At 39.3% G+C, this 12,952-nt stretch overlaps 1 protein-coding gene and 1 pseudogene across 1 annotated transcript in view; one reads left to right on the forward strand and one right to left on the reverse strand.

Moving 5' to 3' along the window:
• Positions 1–12,952, reverse strand: part of ANLN (anillin, actin binding protein) — a 146,200-nt gene that overhangs the window by 18,642 nt on the left and 114,606 nt on the right. The gene's annotated exons all lie outside the window — the stretch shown is intronic.
• On the forward strand, positions 4,187–5,476 carry LOC143680988 (putative E3 ubiquitin-protein ligase TRIML2 pseudogene; annotated as a pseudogene).

Raw genomic sequence — 12,952 nt, forward strand, 5'->3', positions numbered from 1 at the left:
TGTTGTAGACCGCCCATTTCCGTAGCTCACCACTAAACCGCAAGCCTTCCTGTTATTCTCTTCACTCCTCTATACCTAACCTAAGCCCTCAGCCTAGCAACTGCCTCCTGCCTTGTGTGATTGGCTGTCCCTTCCTGACGTGTGCGCCCAAGACTCCACCCCTCCCCGAGAGTACTTAAGCCCCACGCTTACCCCGCTCTGGGTCGTCCGAGCCCCGGGGTCTTCGGACCCCAGACGTCTCACTCCTCGGGTTCCCGGGTGGCCCATCCCGGAGTGTAACAATAAAAGCTTAAAACCCGCATCTGGCCTGAGTGACGACTTCTCGCGACCGCCGGCTGGGGAAAGCGCTGGCTCCAGCTTACCCAGGTTAATTCCCGCGAGCTCGCCCCAAACCCACCCAGTGTACCGGTCGCGCGGCCCGGCTGAAGCTATCAGCGGCACTAAATAAATCCTTTTAAAAGCCATTCCAGTGACATCATCAACATAGTGATGTAAACAGCTACTGAAAATCTCTCCCCAGAGATTCAGTGAAAAAACGTCAATTCTTTCTTGTTCAGGACTCTGGAGGAAGGTATAGACTGGAGAAGGATCCTCCAAATGCCGAACCAGAAAAGAAATATAGCAGGTAGGAACTTCCGTTTTGGACTAACCAGCCCTCTCCCCACCCTCTCCTTTGTTCCCATGCAGCCAGGTCCCAGAGGCAATAGCTAGGATCCTCCCACCTTCCACTGGGGACACTATAAAATCTCTCACAATAATGAGAGAGATCCTCACCTATATCCGGACATAGAGAATCCAAATTCACAGGGACCCATGGCAGAACTTAAGCCCCTGAGGACTGCAGAATATAAAAGGGCTACAAGAAGGAGTTTCCAAAATGGAGGTTTAGGGAGGGAACAGCAGAATTTTTCCCAAAGGAGCAATTAGCCAGGAAGAAGTTGTCTGAATCAACAGTTTGGGGATACAGGAGCCAGGGGAGGACATTTCAGAGCCCAGGTCAATGAGGGTCAAAGAGTGAGAAAATATGGACAGAGTCTGTGTTTCCAGGCATGGGTCCTGGTGCCCATCCCCCACCCTTGAGGAAAAAAGCAGTGAGTAGTTGGATCTTTGCCTGGGGCATGGCTGCAGACTGGAGCAACTGGAGGAACCCTCCTCTGCAAGTAAAGTGGGGGACACAGCCCCACACTGAGCCAGTCTTTGGCTGAAGTGAAGACACAGGAGCCCTACAATTTCAGCCCCACCCAGCCTGACAGGGCCAGGACCCAGGAGGATAAGAGGACAATTAAGTCACTGAACAACATCATCTGCAGGACAGGCTGGAAAGTGCAGATGAAAACTGCAGGGCTTTGCAGCACCTCTTCAGACCCTATCCCAACCATCGGAGCTGGATTACACCCACTGCATAGGCAACCAGTCCTGTTTTGGCTAAGAAATACTGACAGCCCAACTGGCAAGCAGTGCCCTAATACAAACCCAGGCAACAACTAAATCCTAGGCTAGAGAAACTGACCTTCAGACTAGACCCATCAAGGTAATCAGAGGGAAATTTTGAGCTATTTGTGTATAACCTGGTCATTTCCGGGAACTTCAGGTATTTTTGTGACACCTGAGACTCAGAGTTAGAGCCCTAAAGCTATGAAAGTCAGCATTACCCAATAGAGCAACTGTTCAAAAAGTTGAAAAAGGGATCAGACTTCAACTAGAGATATGAATGAAGCTGAATTGGAGAGTACTAAGTAAATCAGAACAGGGAAAGGATATAGTCTGCATTTAAAACATCAACTTCTGTGTGAGACTAAAGGAAGAGATGATTGTTTGGTGCAATACTTTCATTTTTGGTATCACCACTATCTAATTTAACTTGTATGGTCAGTTTATTCAAACACCATAGTTAAATGGAATCTTGAATAGGGCATAAGATCTTGTTGGTTTGAACAGGTTAACGTGATGCCCTGATACATTCCAGTATAATTTGGGCAGAGAAGAAAAAAATATTTGCGAAGTCCTGTTGAGGGACTGGGGAGAAAGGAGGAAATATTAAACTAGCCCACCTGGGTATTCCTGATACTCTCGCAAGCATCAGGGACAACCAACTTAATAGGCCAAGCCCTTGATCTTGGAGTTTGCCCCTGTGAAATTTATTCCAGCAAAGGAAAGGCTAAACGTAGTTATAATTATGCCCAAGAGTCACCCCCAGAGAATCTCTTTTGTTGCTCAGATGTGGCCTCTCTAAACCAACTTTACAGGTGAACTCACTGCCCTTCCCTCTACAGGGGACATGACTCCTAGGGGTGTAAATCTCTCTGGCAATGTGGGACAGGACTCCGGGATGAGTGAGGAACCAGCATCATGGGATTCAGAATTCCATCTGGACCAAAAGGGGGAAGAGAAATGAAAACAAAGTTTCAGTGGCTGAGAGATTCCAAACAGTCAAAAGTTTATCCTGGACGTTATTTTTATGCATTATAAAGATATCCGTTTTTAATTTTTAGTGTATTAGAATAGGTAGAAGGAAAAACCTGAAACTGTTAAACTGTATTCCACTAGTCTTGATTCCTGAAGACAACTGTATAACAATAGAGCTTTTATAATGTGACCGTGTGAAGTGAAAACCTCGTGTCTGATGCTCTTTTTATCCATAGTATGGACAGATGAATAAAAAATAAGGACAAAGAACAAATAAATAATGGGGGTATAAGGGGTAAAAAAAAATTGGGTAGATTGCAATATTAGTGGTCAATGAGAGGGAAGGGTAAGGGATATGGGATGCGTGGGGTTTTTCTTTTTATTTCTTTTTCAAGAGTGATGCAAATGCTCTAAAAATGATCATGGTAATCAATATATAACTATGTGATGATATTATGAGCCATTGATTTTATACTTTGGATGGATTGTATGGTGTGTGAAGATATCTCAATAAAAATATTTTTAAAAAAAGATTTTTTTAAAAAAAGCCATTCCATTTCTGGTACATTGCATTCTGGCAGCCTTAGCAAACTAAAACAGACACCATCAAGCAAAAGAACATATCCATTATGAGAGTCCCAGAGGTAAAAGAAAGATAGGGGCAGAAGGAATATTCAAAGAAATAATGAAATAATGGCAGAAAACTTCCCAAATTTAATGAAAGACATGAATATACACATCCAAGAATATCAACAAACCCCCAAAAGAAAACTATGCCATTTAGTCAAACTGTCAAATGCCAAGGGAAAGGAAAGAGGTCTGAAATCTACAAGAGAAGGAAGATGTCCACCCATCTCACCTCACCCCACAAATCTGGGTTCATCACTGGGTGCAGCTTAATGTACAGACACAACAAATGGACTATGGAGGAGAAGGAGGTTTACTTTATGTTGGCGGGAGGGCAGAGGAAACTTTCCAAATATGCCTCCCTGTAGTGATTTTTCAATTGGCTTTTATACATGTTGAGAAAAAGAAAGATAATCATCTTGAATAAAAACTAACAGGGGTCTGGAGAACTTCAGTAATTCCTTGTTTCAGTTATTTACTATTTCCTGTAGGATTTACATCTCTGTAATACCTGGGGCATGGTGCCCCAAAGTCTGTGGTGATAGATGAAAGCCTATTCATATCTGCACACTTTACATATTGCTCCTCTGTGAGACTAAAGCTCAAATTCACTGCTTGCTTATAGTTTTAAGGTTGCATTTAAAAGACTACTGCCACAATTAGAGAAACATGTCACGTAAGGGGAGCCCCAGTAACATTTAGTGCCAATTTCTCACCAGAAACCAAAGAAGCAAGAAGGCAATGGGAGAGTTGCCTACCTGATAGAGATAGAGAGAGAGAGAGAGAGAGAGAGAGAGAGGCTGAGGAAACAACTGAGCAGATAAAAGCCCTCCAGTCTCCTTGTTCCTGCTGTTTTCCCTAAAGGAAATATTCAGAATTACAAAGAAAGAAGCACAAGGTCTCCCAAAGGTTTGTTTGATTTGAAGAGTCTAGAATGAGCCAAACCACTGTGCCTGTATGAACTGTTTGCTTGGAACACTGGAGCTTGATGTGAGTATAGCAGTTGCCAACTGTGTCTGCACATGGAAGAAGCCTGCCAATCTTTTTCCTGTCCATACCAAAAACAAATAATCCTATCTTCAACTAGCAGCACATGCCAGGGTTTCCAAAGGGCTCAGTCCCAAATTTCAGCAAAAAAATCCCAGATTACTACTGCATGAAACACCTGGAACCACCACAGCTATTCTGTGATGATGACCAAATCACACTTTGTGTCAAATGTTTCCTGTCCCAAGAGCACAAGAATCACATGCTGCATGGATTAGAAGAGGCTGCAGTGAATTACAGGAAGTTATTCCAGGAAATACTGTACACATTGGAGGAGAAACTGGAAGTGGCTAAAAGTATATTAGCTGATGTACAAGAAAGAATGGTGATTCAGGGAGAGGAGCAGAATTTCAAAGAGATGATTAAGTCTGAATATAGGTTAAGGTTCTAGTTGTTGAAGGAAAATAATGTGATAAACTTCTAGAGACTGCAAGGATGTGTATTCAACCTGAATACCAGAGAAGCCAGTCTGCGTCACCTGATCAGTTTTACCAGATAGCTAGAGGAGAAGTACCAGGAGACACTACAGAGAGTAAACAGTTTGGAAAGAGAGAACATGAATACCCTGAAGGAGAGTGAAGTCAGACTCTGCACAAATCAACAGCCTCCAAAGTCTCATCACTGAGCTAGAGAAGAAGTGTGGGGAATCTGCCTTAGCACTGCTCCAGAATGCAAGAAATTCTTTAGAAAGGAGTGAGTCACCACTGCTTCAGTGTCTAGAGCCTGCCCATATCACAAACCCGAGTTTTGGCCAAATAATAGGAATGAGTGAAATGCTAAGAGTATTCCAAAGACATATAACTTTGGATCCTGAAACAGCTCATCCCTTTCTAGTTTTATCTGAGGATCTGAGAAGTATGAGATTTGGAAATGTCCTCCAGGATGTACCTGATAACCCAATTTGATTTGGGTTTTGATTTGATTTCAGATTTGACTTCAGCGCCACTAAGTTCAGTGGAGATCTTCACCTCAGGGAGGCATTACTGGGAGGTAGATGCTGAAAAGGGTACAAAGTGGCAGTTGGGCATATACAAGGACTCTGCAAGCCAAAAGGGTGACAGACCCAAAGCTTCCAGAGATAAATTCTTACTCAGCGGATCCATTATGGGGAGTGATTTTACCTTCTGGGTCTTTACTCCTTTAAAAAGGGTTTCTCTGAGAGAACAAATGCACAAAGTTGGAGTTTTCCTAGACTATGAATATGGGCAAATATCATTCTACAATGTGACAGAGAGAGCTCTCATTTACAATTTCTCTTATCCAAACTTCCAAGTTCTCAGGCCTATATTTTCTTTGTATCCCAAATGAAAGCATTTATTCAGACTGCCTCACCATTTGTACCGCTCAGACTCTTTCTTGTGGTGTTACTGTTAACCCTCAATCTTCCTTAGTGTGAAATCCAAGGCCAAGAGAGGCCAGGAAGTTAAAAGCATGATTTTGTGAAAGCATTTCTATAAAGGACATTTTGCATTTGGGTTGGAACCCAGTTCAATACCCAAGAGCATTTGCACTCCTCTGACTTTCAATCTCCATTCAGTGGAAGAAGTTGCATTTAAACTGAGTCATGAAAAACAAAAGGGCTCTATACTGATTAGAATAACAAATGCATATGCAATATAGGATAGTGAAATTAAGATAGAAATGTGATCCGGCCCCAGATTAACTGGAATCCTTAGGTCTAGATAAAGAACTCCAGATATGGGTATTAAAACATTGGCAGAATTCAATTGTTAGCACTAGGAGCTTTATTGTGTATTTTCCAGGACTTTCCTGTATAAAGAAACATATAATCTGCGAATAGGTTAAGTTTTGCTTCTTCTTTTCCAATTTAGATGCCTTTTATTTCTTTTTCTTTGCTTACCTGCTCTGGTAACAAATTCCAGTGCAATGTCAAATGGCAGTGGTGGCGGTTGGCATCCTTGTTTTTTCCTTATTTTAGAGGAAACTTCCAGTCTTTCACCATTGAGTAGGATGTTGCCCGTTAGTTTTTTCAGATGTGCCCTTTTTCCTGTTGGGGAAGTTTCCTTCTATTCCTAGTGTTCTGGGTGTTTTTGTCAGGAAGGGGTACTGGATTTTGCCTTTTTTGCATCAATTGGGAATACCATGTGGTTTTTGTCCTTCATTCTGTAATTGTCGTGTATTTGCATTCATTGATTTTATTATTTTGAGCCACCTTGCATACCAGGGATGGATCCCACTTGATTATGAGGTCTAATTCTTTTGGAATGCTGTTGGATTCAGTTTGCTGATGTTTTGTTGGGGATTTTTGCATCTATGTTCATGGGAGATAATGGTCTGTGGTTTTCTTTTCTTGTGGTGACTCTGCCTGGCCTTGGTATGAGGGTGATGGTAGCACAACATTTTCAACATCATTAACAGCACTGAAATATATAGCTGAATGGTTAAAAGGGGAAATGTTCAACTGTATATATGATAAAAGAATAAAAATTAAAAATTAAAAAAAAAATCCATGGAACTACCCAACCCGTGAAGTAGAAATTAAACCCTAGATGATAGTTGATAGCATATTTTTATAATTGTACTGTTATCAATTGTAACAAATGTTCCACACCAATGCAGGGTGTCAGTGGGGTGGTATTATGGGAATCCTGTATTTTATGCATGGTTTCTTTAAACCCATGTGCTGGTTTGAAAGTGTGTATACCCCAGAAAAATCATGTGCCCAAAATGTGCCCTCCTTGGTCAGAAGACACATGCATTTTTAATTTGAATAGCTATTGCTTGATTACTTTACACAAAGCTTGCAGCAACCTAAACACCTTCCTACAAAGTGCATGATTGCTCAGAGAATGCTGGGAGATGAGCTTTGTCTGTAGCTTGGGTGACTCCTTGATATTAGGACTGTGGGTTTTCATATGGTTTCAGTTGCTTGTTTCATTTTATGAAGCCATGACACCCTACTTAAAATGGTTACTTTGACAGTAACGCTGGAACTCTTGGGTCCTAAAAAACATTCATCAATTATTGTTACTCCAGCTACCTCTGTTCCAGTTCTGCCTGGGGGCTGGAGAATTCCTTTTCCTTTCTACTCCTTTCCTTCCTACTTCTTTAAATACCTTTTGTACTTTTGCACCATTCTTATGGATAGTCTATTCAGAGTCCCCAAAGCTCTTTGTACTAATGCCAAATCATCCACCTTTTACCAGCCATCATTTGCCACTTCGGACACATACCCCACCTATTCCTTGCTACCTTGCACAACAAAGCTACCTAGGGCTAATAAATGAATTCTGTAATGTGGCAGGGTACAAGATCAACAGGCAGAAATCAGTGATGTTTCTATGCACTAGAGATGAATAATCTTTAGAGGAAATCAGGGGGAAAATCCATTTATAATAGCAACTAAAAGAATCAAATATCTAGAATGAATTTAATCAGATATATAAAGGACTTATACATAGAAAACCATAAAACATTGCTGAAAGAAATTAAAGAAGACCTAACTAACTGGAAGGATATTCTGTGTTCATGAATTGGAGGACTAAATATGTCAAGATGTAAATTCTATGAAAAGTGATTTACATGTTCAATGCATCCTTTCAAACCAGCACAACAGTTAAGATGTCAATTCTACTTAAATTTATTTGTAGATTCAATGCAATACCAATTAAAATCTCAAGATCTTACTTTTCAGGAGTAGAAAATCAGTAACCAAATTTATCTGGAAGGGCAGGGTGCCCCAAATAGCTAAAAATATCCTGAGAAAGAAAAATGAAGTCAGAGGTCTCACACTACCTGATTTTAAGGCATATTATGAAGCTACAATGGTCAAAACAGCATGGTACTGGCATAAAGACAGACATACTACCAATGGAATTGAATAGTGTTCAGATAAAGACCCTCTAATCTATGGACAATTGATCTTTTTTTTTCAAAATAAAAAAAATTTTTTTAAACATAACAGCATACAAACATGAACATTCTTACCATATGATCTTTATGGTAATCTGCATAACATATTTTTCACATCACAAAAATCCTTGGAGTTTGTTTTCATTTTACAAATTAGGAAGCCAGAGGTTCAGAGCAATAAAGCAGTTCAAAAAAATTAAGCCAAGAATAAGTTGTGAACAAGGAGATTATAAGTCTCTTCATTCCTAGCTGCCAAGATGTTCTCCTTCATTATATTGTCCCTGTCTCAACCAGCTCCATAAAAGGTGGACAAATAATTTGTTCAGTTTGCCTTTTTCCTTTGTTTTTGTTCTCAGATTTCTTATAAAATACAAGATTTCCTGCACTTTGAATTATTTTTGTTGTTTGACTGTTTTGGGTTTCATATTGCTCTTTAATTTTATTATAACATTCCACTTCAACTTGTAACCAGAAGACTGGAAGATGACTCTATGATAATGTCTGCATTCAAATGCACTGTGGGAAGTGAAATAAAGCAAACTGGGGCCTTGGTTATCAGTTCCAAAATATACATAACAGGGTGGGCCACAGTGGCTCAGTGGCAGAGTTCTCGCCTGCCATGCTGGAGACCCGGGTTCAACTCACGGTGCCTGCCAGTGTATAAAAAAATATATATATATATACACACATAACATTTCTAGGAACCAAGAAAAATAGTAGATGTTAATGGAGCAATTGCAATATGCCCATAACAATAAATTTTCTATGCCCTCTAAATCTTCACCTTTCTAGCCTGGAGTGTCATGTTTTATTAAATTTCATATAATATGCCTAAGCCTCTAAACCTTATGAAGTACAGTTATTTTTTTTAATTACATAAATTGGATAAAAATTAACTTTTGGAAGAAAGCAGATTAAATCTATTTTACACAGACTTTTACACAGTAAAAGTTGTTATAACTTTTCAAGGCACTTTTGAATGCAAGAAAAAGATGTTATATTGAAAGCAAGCAATTCTAAAAGTGTTGTATTGTTATTTTCTCTGTGACAAAGCTTCAATAAATGCCATAGTGTTATCTTTTCCTAGATTAAATGCTTTCATTATTAAATAAGAAGTGATGAAATTTTGAATTGTGCATTCAGTAATTGAGAAAGAGAACAAGAAATTAAATCCAAGGAAGGAAGGAGAAGAAAAAGGACCAAATACAGATCAAAGAAAAAAAATGTAATGGGTTAGAAACTGAAAAGCAGTACAATCGATGAATATGTCTTAGCATAAGTTCATTAAAAAGCTTGATAACTAATAAGCCTTTAGCAGAGCTAATTAAGAAAAAAGTGGAAGAACCTACAAATCCACAGGAGAAAAAGTAATAAGCAAAAATAAAGTTTCAAAATACATTTGGCAAATTGATCACTGGAGACATAATAGTTAAAGACATGAGAAAATAAGAGTTCTCTGAGGAAGTAAAGAGTGGTGAGCAAAAGACTAAGCCATAGGAGAGCATGAATACCATGCTGTCTGAGGAGACAACACATCCCCTAACTCACTATTTCCTCCAAGAATTCTCCTTCTCAAGGATGTCATGACAACAAAGTGATAATGAACCATAGCTCCTTTGAAGTATTGCTATGTATCCTTAAGATTCCTGACTTCCTCTCTGGTAAACATTTTTGAACTGGTAATCCCTAGATCAGTGGGCTTCAAATTTGGGCATGTACATACCTGTGAGTCCATGAAGACTTCCCAAAGAGTGCGTACCCTTTAAGAGTTTTAGGAAAACCATTTCCCCATCCTCATCTTCACTATGTACTCATCCCTAAAATGGGTCCAATAGAGGATGCAACTACCAGAAATGTTGTTTTGCTGTCCCACTCTCATCCCCTTTCACATGAAGCATACTTCATGCTTATCTTTCTGGTCATTTTCCTGGGATGTGAAAACCTTCCAATATTACATGAAAAAGAAAAATTCAAAATAATAATGTTTCCTTGGACTCTAAAAGCAGAATAACATATCCTTTTTTTAAGGTAGTCATCACATCAGCAGAAGCAATGGTAGGACCTGCTGAAGTACACCAATATGCCCCCTTTTTTCCTTTATAGTAAAACCTCCTCAGTTTCAGTTGTGTTTATGGTCATTCAACAAGACTACATTTTCCAACAATAAGGCATGGCTATGCAAATAAGTTCAGTCAATGGGATGTGAAAAGTGAGATGTGCAAATTCTGGGTCTTGATCTTGAAATTACTGGGGTTGAGCTTTCCTCTATGCCCATTCCTGAAAACTGGACAGTAGATGTGGTGCTGAAAAGCTGACTTTGACCACAAGGACAAGCACCACTTGGTAGGCTATGTCATGGACCTTGGAGACTGGACATCCTCAAGGTTTAGAATTACTTCTCTGTCCTGGACTGCTCCCTTCTCTCTGGACTGTCATGTGAGAGACATATAAACTCTTTTCTCACTTGAAACACTTTATTTTTTGTTGTTGTTGTTATTATAGTAGCATAAGCTATACCCTGTCTACCATATCAGCTAAAAATAATTGAGTTTATCATTAAAAATAACTTTTGATAGATCATTTGAAAGTTCAAAGAGTTGTGCTACATTTCTATAACAAAGCTCCTTCCATTTCTATCTACTTCAGGCATCAAAAGAAATGAAAAAAGGAATAGAATTGAAGCTAAAGCCATTCTCATTCTAAAAATCAATAATATCCATCCACAGATGCATCCAAAATCAATTAAAATGCCCACTCACCTGGTCTTAGTTTTCTTAACAACTATTACAAATCCCACAACATGGATTGGCTTAAACAACAGGAATTTATTAGCTCATGGTTTTGAAGCTAAAAGTTCAAAACTCAGAGTCTGCAGCATTTTGGTGCTGACTGCTGGTAATCCTTTGGGTTACTTGACTTTCCTGTCACATGATGTCCTCTCCTTCCTCTTCCAGGTTCCGTTGACTTCGGTTTCTAACTCTTCCTCAAGGCTTTCTCTCTATATATGAATTTCTTCTGCTTATAAAGACTCTAGTAATCCAGATTAAGATCCAAACTCATTCAATTGGGCCACACATTAACTAAACATCTTCAAGAGATCTTATATATAATGGGTTCACACCCACAAGAATGCAGATCAAGACAAAGAATGAGTCTAAATTGAGGTACATAATTCAATGCACCATACATCTCATTAAGAGATACATTTCCTATGAAATTTTAAAAAATATTTTTATTGAGATGTCTTCACACATATACAGTCCATCCAAAGTATACAATCAATGGCTCACAATATCATTACATAGTTGTGTATTCATCACCATGATCATTTTTAGAACATTTGTGTTTTTCTCGAGAAAAATAAAAAGAAAAAAGAAAAAACTCATATATCCCATACCCCTTACCATCCCTTTCATTGCCCATTAGTATTTCAATCTACTCAATTATTTTACCCCTTATCCCTCCCCTATCATTTATTTATTTTCTTGTCTTTTTTTTTAACTCATCTGTCTATACCCTGGATAAAAGGAGCATCAGACACAAGGTTTTTACAATCACATGGTCACAGTGTAAATGCTATATAGTTATATGACCGTCTTCTAGAATCAAGGCTATTGGAATACAGTTCAACAGTTTCACCCACTCCAATATACCATATACTACAAAGGGATATCTATATAATGCATAATGCATGAGAATAACCTCCAGGATAACCTCTCAACTCTGAAATTTTTCAGCCACTGAAACTTTGTCTCATTTATCTCTTCCCCCTTTTGGTCAAAAAGGCTTTCACATTCCCATGATGCTGGGTCCTGGTTCATCCCAGGAGTCCTGTCCCATGTTGCCAGGGAGATTTATACCCCTGTCACGTCCCAGGTAGGGAGAAAGGCAGTGAGTTCGCCTACTGAGTTGGCCTAGAGAGGCCACATCTGCGCAGCAAAAGAGGTTCTCTGGGGTGATTCTTAGGCATAATTATCAGTAGACTTAGCCTATCCTTTGCAGGAATAAGTTTAATAGGGGTGAATCCCAAGATCAAGGGCTTAGTCTGTTGAATTGGTTGCCCCCACTACTTGTGAGACTATCAGGAATTTCCCAGGTGGGAAAGTTTAATACTTCCTCCTTTTTCCCCAGTCCACCATGGGGACTTTGCAAATACTTTTTTATTCTCTGCTCAAATAACTCTGGGAAATATTAGGGCATCACATTAAATTGTTTAAACCAACAAGATCTCACACCCTATTCAAGATTCCATGTACTTATGGTGTTCAAATAAACTGACCATACAAGTTAAATTAGATAGTGCACTACCCAAAATATAAATTTTGTACCAAATAAGCATCTCTCCCTTTGGTCTTGACCAGAGGTTGAAGTTTTAAAATATAGACCATATCATCCTTTACACTGTATTCTGATTTATCTTAGTTGTATCCAGATCAACTTTATTCACATTGCTAGCCGAAGTCTGAGCCCCTTTTCAACTTTTTTGCTGTATAGGGTAATGCTGACTTTCATAGCCTCAGAGTGCTCTGAGTCTCAGGTGTCACATAAATACCTGAAGTTTCAGGTTATACACAGATAGCTCAGTATCTCAGAATTTAGAAATGGCAGCTACAACTCTGTAATATATGTGACTGCTGTAAGAGCTTACAATGTAGGACCCCTTACAATATGTCCTAACCCGATAATCCATGCTCTCGACTTCAACTCTGCAAGTTTGTATATTATAGTTAATCCACGAGTGAGGCATGATATTTATCTTTGCTTCTGCCATTTCATTCAACATACTGTCCACAAGTTTCATTCACTTAGTTGCATACCTCACAACTTCCTTTCTTCTTGCAGCCACTCAGTAGTCCATTGCATGTATACATGAGTTACCCCCATCCATTGCGAATCGTCAACTCTGCTACCATAAACACCAGTGTGCAAATGTCTGTTCGTGTCCCCATTCTTAGTTCCTCCATGTTTATACCTAGAAACAGGGTTGCAGGATCATATG

This window comes from Tamandua tetradactyla, chromosome 1 (assembly GCF_023851605.1).
Source record: "Tamandua tetradactyla isolate mTamTet1 chromosome 1, mTamTet1.pri, whole genome shotgun sequence".
Classification (NCBI taxonomy): domain Eukaryota; kingdom Metazoa; phylum Chordata; class Mammalia; order Pilosa; family Myrmecophagidae; genus Tamandua; species Tamandua tetradactyla.